Below are 15,364 nucleotides of genomic sequence, written 5' to 3' on the forward strand. Positions count from 1 at the left end.
TATTAGCAATGTATACTGAACAAAAATATAAAGGCAACATTCAACAATTTCAAAGATTTCTACTGAGGTAAAGTTCAGTTAAGGAAATAGGTCAATTGAAATCAATTCATTAGGCCCTAATCTATGGATTTCACATGACTGGGAATACAGATAGGCATCTGTTGGTCACAAAAACCTTAAAGTGGGTGTGTATCAGAGAACCAGTCAGTATCTGGTGTGACCACCATTTGCCTCATACAGCGCGACACATCTCCTTTGCATAGTTAGTTGATCAGGATGATTGATTGTGGCCTTTGGAATGTTGGCCCACTCCTCTTCAATGGCTGTGCGAATTTGCTGGATATTGTCAGGAATTGGAACACGCTGTCATACACGTCAAACCAGAGCATCCCGAACATGCTCAATGGGTGACATGTCTGATTTATGCAGGCCATGGAAGAACTGGGACATTTTCAGCTCCAGGAATTGTGTACAGAACCTTGCGACATGGGGTCGTGCATTATCATGCTGAAACATGAGGTAATGGTGGCGGATGAATAGCACGACAATGGGCCTTAGTATCTTGTCACGGATCTCTGTGCATTCAAATTGCCATCGATAAAATGCAATTGTGTTCATTGTCCGTAGCTTATGCCTGCCCATAACACAACCCCACCATGGGCCACTCTGTTCACAACGTTGATATCATCAAACAACTCACCCACATGACACCATACACGCTGTCTGCCATCTGCCCAGGATAGCTGAAACTGGGTTTCATCGTTGAAGCGCACCCTTCTCCAGCGTGCCAGTGCCATCGAAGGTGAGCATTTTCCACTGAAGTTGTTTACGACGCCGAACTGCAGTGAAGTGAACACCATGGTGAGGACAACGAGCACGCAGATGAGCTTCCTTGAGACGGTTTCTACCCATTTGTGCAGAAGTTTCTTCGGTTGTGCAAACTCATAGTTTCAACAGCTGTCCGGGTGGCTGGTTTCAGACGATCGTGCAGTTAAAGAAAGCCGGATGTGTAGGTCCTGTGCTGTGTGTGGGGTTATATGTGGCCTGCTGTTGTGAGAAAGGTTGGACGTACTGCCAAATTCCCTAAAACAACATTAGAAGCGGCTTATGGTAGAAATTCATATTCAATTCTCGGGAAATAGTTCTGGTGGACATTCCTGCAGTCAGCATGCCAATTGCAAGCTCCCTCAACTTGAGTCATCTGTGGCATTGTTGTGACAACTGCCAATTTTGGGCCTTTTATCATCCCAGCACAAGGTGCACCTGTGTAATGACCATGCTGTTTAATCAGTTTCTTGATATGCCACACCTGTTGGATGGATTATCTTGGCAAAGAAGAAATGCTTACTAATGGATGTAAACACATATTTTGAGAAATAAGCTTTTTGTGCCCTTGAAACATTTCTGGGCTCTTATTTCAGCTCATTAAACATGGGACCAAATCTCCATGTTGCATTTTAATTTCTGTTCATTATAAAATGCTTCACTTCCTGACTGTTTGACAAATAAGCTTACACAGTTGCTTCAGAGTGGAAGGACACAGTAAACAAACACTGATTTGCGTAGAACTCACGCCCAGTGTTTGCATGTTTCTGTTTTGCCTGTGGTTTAGTCTACTTGCATTCATACAAGGTACCCTTAACACATGCCTGTTGGTCTACTGGGCAATTACATGGTAACTGAATTATGCGTTGACTCAGATTTTTCACTTTAAACAAAAACCATTGAGTTCAAAGTTTAACACCATACAACTCTATGCACAAGGACTACTTTGAACAATTTACACAGAGCATTTAAAAAAACACTGCAAAAGCTGTGCAGATGCAAAGTTTGTTAACAATTACGGTAAAACGTCCAGTTTTTTTTATGCGACCACGTTTTCCAAAACCCTAAATATCTGCTCAGAATTTAGATTGAAAGACTTCTGCAGGAAGACTGGGGTGTCAGCTATGACATGGCACCTTGAGTTTGAAAACATGCATATTGGTTATTCAAGAAGTAGATTTACATAATTGAATTACAGTATAGGAATTACATCATGGGCCCCTGATCTGTAGTATACAGAAATGCATAATTATGGATATGAATTTCTCTTCATGGTTGAATAGGTACACAAAGGTAGAAATATGTATKTGGGTGTTATTCTACACATTGGCTATTGTAATGAGCTCCGTCCCCAAACGACACCACATTTGGTTGATCCAGACCAAATCTGAAACAATCAGACATCTGTTTCACAAGTTTGGACATCACAGTAGAAATCAGTATAGTTTTTTTTTAGCTCTGTACTGTTCTCTACTGTGCTGTCTAAACTTCTGAAACATAGACATCTATGATTGGTTCAGTTTTGGTCCGGTCAGAGTGAACTGACCAAATTTCAACTACTTTTCAACGTCCATGGACGTCCGGTGTCAGTCGGTGCTCAGTGGGTGAGGATGCTTGTTACAGTAAATGTAAACTGGGTAGGTGGTAGATGTCAGTAAGAGCTGTGAGAGAGCGGTAGAGAGAGAGCGGTAGAGAGAGAGAGGGAGCATGAGAGGGATGGGTTGTGCAGTACTGTTCAGAACTGCTAGAGCTGAACATAACAGTATGCCAGTTGAAAGGAGACAGTAGCTGGTGACACTATGAGCTGAACATAACAGTATGCCAGTTGAAAGGAGACAGTAGCTGGTGACACTATGAGCTGAACATAACAGTTGCAGTTGAAAGGAGACGGTAGCTGGTGACACTATGAGCTGAACATAACAGTATGCCAGTTGAAAGGAAGACAGTAGCTGGTGACACTATGAGCTGAACATCAATAATGCCAGTTGAAAGGAGACAGTAGCTGGTGCACTATGAGGCTGAAAATAACAGTATGCCAGTTGAAAGGCAGACAGTAGCTGGTGACACTATGAGCTGAACATACAGTATGCCAGTTGAAAGGAAGACAGTAGTTGGTGACACTATGAGCTGAACATAACAGTATGCCCAGTTGAAAGGAAGACAGTAGCTGGTGACACTATGAGCTGAACATCAAGTATGCCAGTTGAAAAGGCAGACAGTGCTGGTGACACTATGAGCTGAACATAACAGTATGCCAGTTGAAGGGAGACAGTAGCTGGTGACACTATGAGCTGAACATAACAGTATGCCAGTTGAAAGGAGACAGTAGCTGGTGACACTATGAGCTGAACATAACAGTATGCCAGTTGAAAGGAAGACAGTAGCTGGTGACACTATGAGCTGAACATAACAGTATGCCAGTTGAAAGGCAGACAGTAGCTGGTGACACTATGAGCTGAACATAACAGTATGCCAGTTGAAAGGAAGACAGTAGCTGGTGACCCTATGAGCTGAACATAACAGTATGCCAGTTGAAAGGAAGACAGTAGCTGGTGACACTGAAGCTGAACATAACAGTATGCCAGTTGAAAGAGAGACAGTAGCTGGTGACCACTATGAGCTGAACATAACAGTATGCCAGTTGAAAGGAAGACAGTAGCTGGTGACACTATGAGCTGAACATAACAGTATGCCAGTTGAAAGGCAGACAGTAGCTGGTGACACTATGAGCTGAACATCAAGTATGCCAGTTGAAAGGCAGACAGTAGCTGGTGACACTATGAGCTGAACATAACAGTATGCCAGTTGAAAGGAGACAGTAGCTGGTGACACTATGAGCTGAACATAACAGTATGCCAGTTGAAAGGAGACAGTAGCTGGTGACACTATGAGCTGAACATAACAGTATGCCAGTTGAAAGGCAGACAGTAGCTGGTGACATATGAGCTGAACATCAAGTATGCCAGTTGAAAGGCAGACAGTAGCTGGTGACATATGAGCTGAACATAACAGTATGCCAGTTGAAAGGAAGACAGTAGCTGGTGACACTATGAGCTGAACATAACAGTATGCCAGTTGAAAGGAGACAGTACTGGTGACACTATGAGCTGAACATAACAGTATGCCAGTTGAAAGGAGACAGTAGCTGGTGACTATGAGCTGAACATAACAGTATGCCAGTTGAAAGGCAGCAGTAGCTGGTGACCCAACTAGTTTGTGACATACTATGATTTCCCATTGTAGCCAATTGAATCAGTAATTCCGTTAATTTCGGTAATTACATCCGATTTGGTACCAGAATTAGGATTTGTAATAACTTATCAAGTTTGTTTATTCCTTAAGTTATCACTAACTAATTGGTAGGTTTACCTTTACTTGTTACTTCTGCAAACTTTCATTATCCTCAGAGAGAAATTAGAAAATATCTTAAAGATATGTAGTTTTTTTGTAACAAATTACAAGGCAATGTTTCTTAAACTTACAGAAGGAAACTATTTGTCCAAAACTAAATATGTTTATATTAGTTGGCAGGGGTCTTTAATGATTGTGTTATGTTGTATTTCTGTTACTTTTTAAGACTTCTGGTAGATGGTTGTAATTTCCTTTTGAAAAGGCTACTGTTGGTGCGCGATAGATGAGAGGGTATGTTTGGTTTCCACGGGACTGGCTGGCTGCTAGTGCGAGTAACCTATAGCTAAGGCTACTGTAGTATCAGTTGCAGCGCGGTGAAGTGAACCTAAAATTATGGCTGACAATTGAATCATATCTAATGCTCCCCAAGGCGCTGCACTGATGAGTCTGACTGGCCTGATTGTGTGTTAGTGCACACAGTTGGGATGCTACTAGGGCTTCTGTTGGCCAGCCCTTCCCGGCTATTTCCTCGCGCTTATTAAAGCTCTAGGGCTCACTTCATTTAAAATAGTAGTGTGTAGTTAAACACGAACCATGACAATCCTACCTAAACTAAGTGCATAGGCTATCCATGGTCAAAAGTGGACTCTTATGTTCCCTTCCTCATCTAATTTCCTCAATCTACTGATGTAAAAGGACTGGAGAGGTGAAGGCAAATACCAGTAGGCATCCTCCATATTGCTTCACCTGTCCTGTTGTATATAGTGCTATATCATCATGACAGGTAGGTGATGAGATGATGAAGCCACTTCAGGATATTTACATACAGTGAGACAGGAGTATCTGACACAGGGCTGGGGCAGCAGTCAGTCAGAGGGTAGCCTGTGTTCCAGATAGAATGTGTGGAGAATCAGATTACTGACATAGGATCATTAGCTATATCTAGGCTGTATCTGGGCTCTCGAGTGGCGCAGCTGTCTAAGCACTGCATCGCAGTGCTAGAGGCGTCACTACAGTCCCTGGTTCGAATCCAGTCGGTATCACACCCACCGTGATTGGAGATCCCATAGGGCGGCGCACAATTGGCCCAGCGTCGTCCGGGTTTGTCCCGGGTAGGCCCTCATTGTAAATAAGAATTTGTTCTAAATTGACTTGAGTTAAATAAAGGTTACATTTAAATATTTTAACAAAAATGTATTTACCTTTAACTATCATGCTGGGTGGTACTGGTTACTGAGATGTAACACTTCTCCATCTTATAGATAGTGCAGATCTGTATCAGGCCTAGATGAAGTGTAGCAGGATGAATGAGTTGGAGTGTCCGTAGTCGATTGTGAGTGGTTTGTTTGTGTAAATGTATTTTTGGGAGGAGGAGGATGGTGGTGGTGATAGGGTCAGTAGTCCAGCCTCTGTTGATAGGGCTGTGGTGACAGAGTGGTGAGGGGGTGGAGAGAGGATCTTGTCAGCACACTTGACATCTGAACTGCTGGCCCAGCATCTCCAGCATCTAACACGTTTTACTGCTTTGTGTGGACCCCGTCACCCAGTTGATGTACTAATGGGAAGGAGGGTGAGTGGGGAGGGTTCGAGATGGCATGAAATGGTCAAAGAGAAATGGACCTCTCAAGCCTCAGCTGTTCTGTCCTCTGAGTTGTTGTAGAACGTGACACCAGAAACAGGATGTGCATCTATAAGGAACACCTAGGCCTATATGAATACCAGTCATCACAATTGAATGTACATTTCGCTTTTTTTGTTAATTCCATTACTGGCGAGGAACATTAGCCTATCAAATAGAGGCATATCTGTGCTTGCAGTGCTGCATTACCGTTCACTGTCCAAGTGCATGTACAAACTTGTTCTTATACAGCTTGAACTATGGCAGAACTAATTATTTTGACCTGTCTGTTTTCAGGGGACTGCAGGTGGCCAGCCGTCTGTCTCTCTACATTCTCTGTGGTTGTGTACATGATTGCCCTGCTGGCCCTGGTGGCCCTGCTGGTGAACTGTGGACCTGCTGCAAGGAGCGGGAAGTCAATTTCAAGGTGAGACTCTCAAGCACTTGACAACAACACGTAGTAGGCTTAAGTCACTGTCGGACATTCTATGCATATCTAATTTGCTCCAAAGGAAGCTAAATAAAGCCATGGTATGTTTGGTGGCCTAATTTACACAGACCTGTCTTGCAGTACTCTGTAGGCCATTGAATTCAATTTATTCGGTTAAGTCGGTTAAGAACAAATCTTATTTACAATAATGTCCTACCGGGAACAGTGGGTTAACTGCCTTGTTTGGTTCACAGGCAGAAGACAGATTTTTACTTGCAGTTCGGGGATCGATCCAGCAACCTTTCGGTTACTGGTCCAACGCTCTAACCACTAGGCTACCTGCCGTGACCAGGATTTTAGAACCCTTGCTTTGAGATATTGGCTATGATTAATGTATGAGTTAAAGGATAGTTCACCCAAATTAAAAAAGGACATTGGTTTCAAATAGTCTATGGTCAAAGTATGACAAAGTAAATCCATGCTTTGGTTTTAGCATTTGTGGCACAAATCCAAATCCATTCAAGTCATGGGACTGATATTAGCATTTTTCTCTCATCATGTCCAAGTAATCAAAAGTATCCCAAATAAATGTTAAATCACTTAATGATTTGAACATGATGTGCTAAAAAATCTAATATGATAATTCTGTTTTGGTCCAGTTCAAGGATTAAACATGTTAATTTGACTCATCTCGCTTTGCCTCATTCATATGTAACACACATACAATTATAACGTCACTGGTGTCAGAAGTAGGATCCCTGTGTTTGGTGAACACCGTTGTACTATTGTGTTTTTCAGGAGTTTGAGGACAATTTTGAGGATGAGTTGACTTCACCCCTCCAGCTGAAGACACCCCTCCATGCAGTCCCCTGCTGAGGTGTACACCCTGGCAGTGCCCCCCGTGGCCTTGCCCGGCCCCCACCTGGAGACACCCCCCCCGCATCTCAGGTCAGGGGTCAGACAGCTTACTTTCCTTAGATGCATAGTCCTACAGCACCACACATAGGACCAAGATTTTTTTATCCTGACCCTTTGCCATAACTTGGCATCAGTATCCAGAGTTGTTTATTAGGCACAAAACCKACTGAAACGGGATGGGACTTCCTGGAAACGCACATAAGAAATGCAAMATTTTTATTTCCCGTTGCCAAACATTTTCAAATGTTTTCTGTCGCGTGCCGGAATGAATGTGACCCAGCTGTCTTACTGTATCAGTCAGTTGGAGTTGATACCGTCATCATTCCCTTTTGGACTTTCTCCTCTGCTTTTTACAGGTTGATTGGGATGAATCTTGTCCTGGAGGCAGAGTAGAGCAGTTTCTSTTAGATGAACCAGACGCAAAGTAAAATGTCTAAAAACTCAAATGTGCTTTTTGGTTGTAATTTAAGGTTACGGTTAKGCATAGCAGCTGTAGGGTTAATAACATTTTATGACTTTGTGGCTGTGCCAGCTAGTGACCACCCTGCGGAGCTGCCTCGAGTACAYGAGTCATCCCAATAAATGCCAACCTGCCTGCTTTTTTTTATACTTTAATTGGGACACTGTCATGCACTGCCWAGGGACAACAACACATCTAATGATCTGGCAGCCTATATCCATGGGTTTACTACTTTCTCCTCACATGACCAAGACCTCTGGTTCTACTGAAGCAGTATATCAGCCCTGCTGCCAGTCAGTGACATTATAGTGGGTTTATAGTCTGTAAACGTTGTCACATGCTCCTTTTGAAGTAGACATAAAAGCTCAACTTTGTTATGGCCTCCATCAGCCGTTCAGTATTTGTCATTCTATTAGTAGGAGTGTTTTCTCTGCTTCTCGTATGCAGTGTGATAGCCTTTGAGCTGTGCCAGCCAGTCATTGCATAACAGGACTGTGCTACATTCTCAGTAGCTCCCCCTTGGGTAGTGGACAGGTGCTAGTCTCCAAACACTCCCAGATGCTGTTGTATCAGGCACACAYRATGTTGTGAGAGYGAATCATTCGCTTTCGKTTCATTGCATAGGGCCAGGGTTWTGTCTTTGTACTTATTATTGATTTGTGACTTAATTTGATGGCTAGATGTGATCACTCCATGTAAATGAGTGCCAGGCTGATTATCRTAGGGGCCCTTTGAAAAAGAAAACGTTCAGCCCGCTGAGATCAAGATTAGGTCCACAACTGATGCAAAAACATGACTGCATTATCGCACAAAGGCTGTTTCTGTCTGGGGAGTAGGTCAAATCCTTGTAATTTTATCATGTACTATTGTAAAGGATTTACTCAAATGCTTAGCCAGATTATTTTAGTCTCTAAGAGTACCCCCACTGATTCATATAAAGACTGGATGGGGCCAAATCTGTCTGAGGTGCATATAGGCCGAGAGTTTATATTCTACTTCCTGGTCCGTAATACATTCGGCGCTCTAAATTAACATTGTTTTTATTGGTAGCAGTGGTCCTCTCAACTGAAAAACGTTAGGAAGCACCACATTAAATTTAGGAGCACCAGAAAATACRATTTTTTAAATTGATTGAGATACAGCCTACACTGTAAAGACATGAGTTTATTATAAAAGCTATAATGTTGATGAATACCTGTCATTGAAATTACAAAGTCATTTGTAGAATATTAGTTTTTTCTACGTTGTGTAAAACCAGTACATTTAATTGTACACTGTCTCTTTAAAAATGTCCCATTTGCGATGATGACATGCAAGAGATCTGTCATTCATTCAGATCTGTCATTCAAAGCTATCTCTTTTCCTTTCTTTCTGTGCCACAAAATGTTTGGATATACTGGTAGGGCTCCCGAGTGGCGTAGCGGTCTAAGGCACTGCATCTCAGTGCAAGAGGCATCACTACAGTCCCTGGTTCGAATCCAGGCTGTATCACATCCAGCCGTGATTGGGAGTCCCATAGGGTGTCGCACAATTGGCCCAGCGTCGTCCGGGTTTGGCCGGGGTAGGCCGTCATTGTAAATACGAATTTGTCATAACTGCCTTGCCTAGTTAAATAAAACTATCTTTTTTATTTTTATTTTTTAAGTTACCAGGTTGTTATCTAGCTCGCCAATGAGGTGACATGACTGAACAAGGTATAAGCAAATGGATAGTGAACAGTTTTACAATGGCATGGTTTGAATGTAAAATGTGGTTCCCGCTATAGGAAGATAGAAATGTTTAGGCAGTAATATCGGTCAGATCTTTTGACCTGGTTGGGCTACAAGCAAGCAGTTTTTTTGCTGTAGTAATGGTGCAACCATGACGCTATCAAATCAGATTGTTTTTCTAGGCGCACTCAGAAACAACGGTACAGCGAAGCCTTATCTTAGGCTACAACAATTATTATCTGTGAGATCTTTTCCTAGTCGCACAGTGCTCCCAAAATAACATTCTGGCCGCACAAAAATAGTTTGTCGCATATGCGACCAAATTATTTTCACTTTAGAGCTCTGAATACTTTTGATGTTAAGTCCCCTCAACAAGGTTTGTTGACCTGATGTGTGGGGCAACCCCTGCATAACTTCTCTGTTGGTTTAGTTGGCTAACTTGGCTCAGTGAAGCCACATCTGGGGCTGTTTTCCTCATGTACTGTAGAACATTTCTAAGTAGATTCAGTGGCATGTGACAGAAATATCCAAGGGTCAGTATTTCTTTCTGTACTAGTTCCATATGGGCCCTGTGTAAGGTCAAAGGTTAGCCACAGTTTACATGCTCAGGCTTCATATGGGAAGGAACTAGATTAACATCTTTATGTATGAAGCTTTTGTTTAAACACTCATGTACCTTTTTCCTGGGAATCCATAATGTGTAACACTGCTGTTGTTTTGCCATGAGTAAATACAGCTAGAACATATCCTGGCCTGAGCATTGATCCGAATAGAATACTGTGTTTAGATAACTGACAACACAACAGCTCCAGTTTTCTGTATTGATTGGACTCATGCCCTGGCTGCATCTCTTCAGAGAGGAAAAACCATACAGATGAACATTTGATTTCATGCAACAGCCTAGTTAATAAAGGTTAAATTAAAAATAGAAAAAACATACAGGTGCCATTGGGTCACCATGGTTTGGTCTGGGACCAGAATGCTGTTTACTACGACATACCTGCAGATCCACACACTAACTCTGGTTTTCTTTTTTTGTTGGCCACGCAGTGGGATCCACTGGCTCTCAGGTGGTCCGTCACAGTCTCAGCTACATCCAGGAGATTGGGAACGGCTGGTTTGGCAAGGTAAGACATTTCTTCATGACGAAGGTCGCAAAATTCTGTTACCTTTCCCAAAATTCCAACCCTACTCCAGACGCTTTAGTCAGTTGTCTCCCAGTAGCCTGTACAGTGTGTTTGAAAGGGAGCGAGTATTTCACCCCGGGGTTGAATTTTGGTGTACGTAATAACAAAAGCAGACGCTGCTCACTTAGTCACAGTTGAAGCTCATCCTTAATGATTTAACATGGTAAATATGAGCAGAGTAGCCCTCAGCCTCTGGTCCTACACCACCTGGAAGTGTTCTATGTTGTGATTCCTCTGCTGTCTCTCATGGCTCCCCTGGCCTTCACACATCCTGTAGCACCCCCCCCCCCCATCTCCTAGCTACATCCATCCCCTAGCTACACCCCTCCCCCTACTCATCCACCTAGCCTCACCTAGCTACATCATCCCCTAGCTACATCCATCCCCTAGCTAACATCCCCCTAGCTACATCCATCCCCTAGCTACATCCCCCCTAGCTACATCCATCCCCTAGCCCTACAATCCATCCCCCTAGCTACATCATCCCCTAGCTACATCATCCCCTAGCTACATCCCCCTAGCTACATCCCCTAGCTACATCCCATCCCCTAGCTACATCCATCCCCTAACTACATCCATCCCCCTAGCTACAAATCCCCCAGCTACATCCATCCCTAGCTACATCCATCCCCCTAGCTACATCCATCCCCTAGCTACATCTCCCTACTACATCCCCTAGCTACATCCATCCCCTAGCTACATCCATCCCCTAGCTACATCCATCCCCCTAGCTACATCCATTCCCCTAGCTACATCCATCCCCCTAGCTACATCCATCCCCTAGCTACATCCATCCCCCTAGCTACATCATCCCCCTAGCTACATCCATCCCCTAGTACATCCATCCCCTAGCTACATTCATCCCCCTACTACATCCACCCCCTAGCTACATCCACTGCTACATCCATCCCTAGCTACATCCATCCCCTAGCTACACCCCCCTAGCTACATCCATCCCCTAGCTACATCCATCCCCTAGCTACATCCCCCTAGCTACATCCATCCCCCTAGCTACATCCATCCCCTAGCTACATCCCCCTAGCTACATCCCCCTAGCTACATCCCCTAGCTACATCCATCCCCTAGCTACATCCATCCCCTAGCTACATCCATCCCCTAGCTACAATCCATCCCCTCTAGTACATCCATCCCCCTAGCTACATCCATCCCCTAAGCTACATCCATCCCCTAGCTACATCCATCCCCTAGCTACATCATCCCCCTAGCTACATCCCCCATCTCCCTTATACATCCATCCCCTAGCTACATCCATCCCCTAGCTACATCCATCCCCCTAGCTACATCCATCCCCTAGCTACATCACCCCCATCCCCCTAGCTACATCCCCTAGCTACATCCATCCCACTAGCTACATCCCCCTAGCTATCCCCTCCCTCATCCCCAGCTACATCTATCCCCCCTCATCCCCTAGCTACACCCCCATCCCCCCATCCCCCTAGCTACATCCCCTAGCTACATCCCCCTAGCTACATCCCCCTAGCTACATCCATCCTAGCTACTCCTCCCCTAGCTACACCTCCCCTACTACATCCATCCCCTAGCTACATCCATCCCCCTAGCTACATCCATCCCCCTAGCTACATCCATCCCCCTAGCTACATCCATCCCCTAGCTACATCCATCCCTAGCTACATACATCCCCTAGCTACATCCATCCCCTAGCTACATCCATCCCCTAGCTACATCCATCCCCTAGCTACATCCATCCCCCTAGCTACATCCATCCCCCTAGCTACATCCTCCCCTAGCTACATCCATCCCCTAGCTACATCCATCCCCCTAGCTACATCCATCCCCTAGCTACATCCATCCCTAGCTACATCATCCCCCTAGCTACATCATCCCCTAGCTCACCATCCATCCCCTAGCTACATCCATCCCCTAGCCTACATCCATCCCCTAGCTACAATCCATCCCCTAGCTACATCCATCCCTAGCTCACATCCCCCTAGCTACATCCCCCTAGCTACATCCATCCCCTAGCTACATCCATCCCTAGCTACATCCATCCCTAGCTACATCCATCCCCTAGCTACATCCATCCCCTAGCTACATCCATCCCCCTAGCTACTCCATCCCCCTACTACATCCCCCTAGCTACATCCATCCCTAGCTACATCCATCCCCTAGCTACACCCCCCCTAGCTACATCCATCCCCCTAGCTACATCCATCCCCCTAGCTACATCCATCCCCTAGCTACCATCCCATCCCCCTAGCTACATCCATCCCCCTAGCTACATCCCCCCCCTAGCTACACCCCCCCCCCTAGCTCATCCATCCCCCTAGCTACATCCATCCCCTAGCTACACATCATCCCTAGCTACATCCCCTAGCTACATCCCCTAGCTACATCCCCCTAGCTACATCCCCCTAGCTACATCCATCCCCTAGCTTACATCCATCCCCCTAGCTACATCCATCCCCTAGCTACATATCCATCCCCCTAGCTACATCCCCCTAGCTACATCCATCCCCCTAGCTACATCCATCCCCTAGCTTCATCGCATCCCCTAGCTACATCCATCCCCTAGCTACATCCCCCTAGCTACATCCATCCCCCTAGCTACATCCCCTAGCTACATCCATCCCCCTAGCTACATCCCCCTAGCTACATCCATCCCTAGCTCATCCATCCCTAGCTACACTCCCCCTAGCTACATCCATCCCCTAGCTAATCCATCCCTAGCTACATCCATCCCCCTAGCTACATCCATCCCCCTAGCTACATCCCCCTAGCTACATCCATCCCCTAGCTACATCCATCCCCTAGCTACATCCCCCTAGCTACATCCATCCCCCTAGCTACATCCCCCTAGCTACATCCATCCCCCTAGCTACATCCCCCTAGCTACATCCATCCCCCTAGCTACATCCATCCCTAGCTAACATCCATCCCCCTAGCTACATCCCCTATGCTACATCCTCCCCTAGCTACATCCCCCTAGCTCATCCCCCCTAGCTACTCCCCCTAGCTACATCCATCCCCTCCTACATCCCCTAGCTACATCCATCCCCTAGCTACATCCCCCCTAGCTACATCCATCCCCCTAGCTACATCCATCCCCCTAGCTACACCCCCCCCCCCCCCCCTCATCCCCTAGCTACACCCCCCCACCCCCTCAACCCTAAGCTACATCCCCCACCACCCTGCCCTTGTTTTTCAGGAAGACCTGCCTTCCTGCCCTTCCTTCCTGCAGACTACTAGTGTTTTGGCCCGACCCATAACATGCTTCCTGTGTGTTTCCTTCCCTGCACTCTAACCTGTGTGTGTGTCCAGGTCCTCCTCAGTGAGATCTACACAGATCCGGGTGGGGCCAAGGCGGTGGTCAAGGAGCTGAAGGCTAACGCAAGTGCTATGGAGCAGAATGACTTCCTGCAGCACGGAGACCCTTACAGGTGAGCTACTGGCATGTCTGCTGGGAGAGGCTGAAAAKGGGCATTTTGGCCATTTATTYTATTGTCATGGCAATTTCAGGGTCATTTTCAGWTTTTCAGGACAATTTTGCCAAAGGCCCAGTTCCAAMAATAGGCTAAATGGAACACACCAGATTAATTTWGAAAATGCATTATAGCAAGAATCTAAATAACAGAGTAACAGATCTGTCAGTACTTGAATAAAGTAACTAAGGTATTATAAYGACAGCTACGCCCCACTTCTCCTAGTGGAGCAGCACCCTCTGCCTTCTAACTTGGACACTGCAGAGTGTTCTTATTTCACTAGTCTTTAGTAACAGAATGGGACTGGAAGAGATGCCAGCTGTAGTCCTCCAGTATTCACATCAGTGATATAGACTACAGTAGATTGTCTTAACCGGTGTTTCTCTTCATAGAGTTCTGGTGCACCCTAACATCCTGCAGTGTCTGGGCCAGTGTGTGGAGGCTATCCCCTTCCTGCTGGTCTTTGAGTACTGCGAGCTGGTGAGTGTCCTCGTTTACTATCATTTATGATCGTATGAGTCAATATACACTACCTATTATAGTTTATCAGTGAACCCTTTTAAAAGTCAAAACATCAGAACATATTTTGGATGAATCCCACATGTGCCACCAAATGATATGTCAACATGCCACGCATTTTTCCTAACTCATGATCAGAGTGGAAGGGAGTAATTAGACTTGATCGGTCGGTCTGACTGTGGTAAGCTCTGCTTGTGGGCAGCTTAGACTCCAGTTCCAACGCCATCCAATAAGTAGACATCATTTAGTCTCCCAATCACCTGGCCTTACAAGCCCCCCCCCCCCCCGTTTAGCCGTGCATCTTAAATTAGCTTGCCTATCCGTCTTGGGTTATGGGGAGCTGCACTCCGTCAATGCTGTCCATCATGGCCTGATTTATCTAGTGTTTTTCTTGATCTATTCTGGGCCCTTCTTGCCCCTGTGCCTGCCCAGGACCAGAAGCTGCATAGCAGCAGGTTTCATCAGGGACCTGTCTCAGCTCACATTCCCTCCCTCCCTCAACCAGCAAACAGGCTCCATTTACCCCCATCAGCCCACTGAGCCCAGTCCCACATCCTGCTGTGTTTGAGTGTTTTCTCTCCACACCGGCAATATGTTGGTGCTCATAGTGCTTTTTTGTCAACTCGTGCTGTGTGCGTGCGTCAGAGAGCTCAGTCTTGGTAGAATATAACATTACCCTGTTGATTAGGTCCTGCCTGTCTGTAAGGATTAGCTGGAGTTTCAGAGGTATTTATTTCTATGTGTTTCCGTTCCCCCTCTTGGGGTTAGTGTTTCGGCTGAGTCTGTTTCGGGATGACAGGCTGTAAGTCAGGCATGTGAATGGTATGTCTGATTCAGTTCGGCCAGAGCTCATTTTTCAGTGCATCTGAAATGCTGTTACCCGCAG

At 45.5% G+C, this 15,364-nt stretch overlaps 1 long non-coding RNA gene across 1 annotated transcript; it reads left to right on the forward strand.

Annotated features, from left to right (window-relative positions):
• The first annotated feature begins 6,096 nt into the window (after positions 1–6,096).
• On the forward strand, positions 6,097–14,459 carry LOC112077291 (uncharacterized). Its single transcript, XR_002895393.2, has 5 exons — positions 6,097–6,221; positions 7,023–7,172; positions 10,362–10,438; positions 13,799–13,917; positions 14,352–14,459. It is a non-coding gene; the product is annotated as an uncharacterized lncRNA (long non-coding RNA).
• Positions 14,460–15,364: the final 905 nt, after the last annotated feature.

Source organism: Salvelinus sp. IW2-2015, unplaced genomic scaffold (assembly GCF_002910315.2).
Source record: "Salvelinus sp. IW2-2015 unplaced genomic scaffold, ASM291031v2 Un_scaffold4435, whole genome shotgun sequence".
Classification (NCBI taxonomy): domain Eukaryota; kingdom Metazoa; phylum Chordata; class Actinopteri; order Salmoniformes; family Salmonidae; genus Salvelinus; species Salvelinus sp. IW2-2015.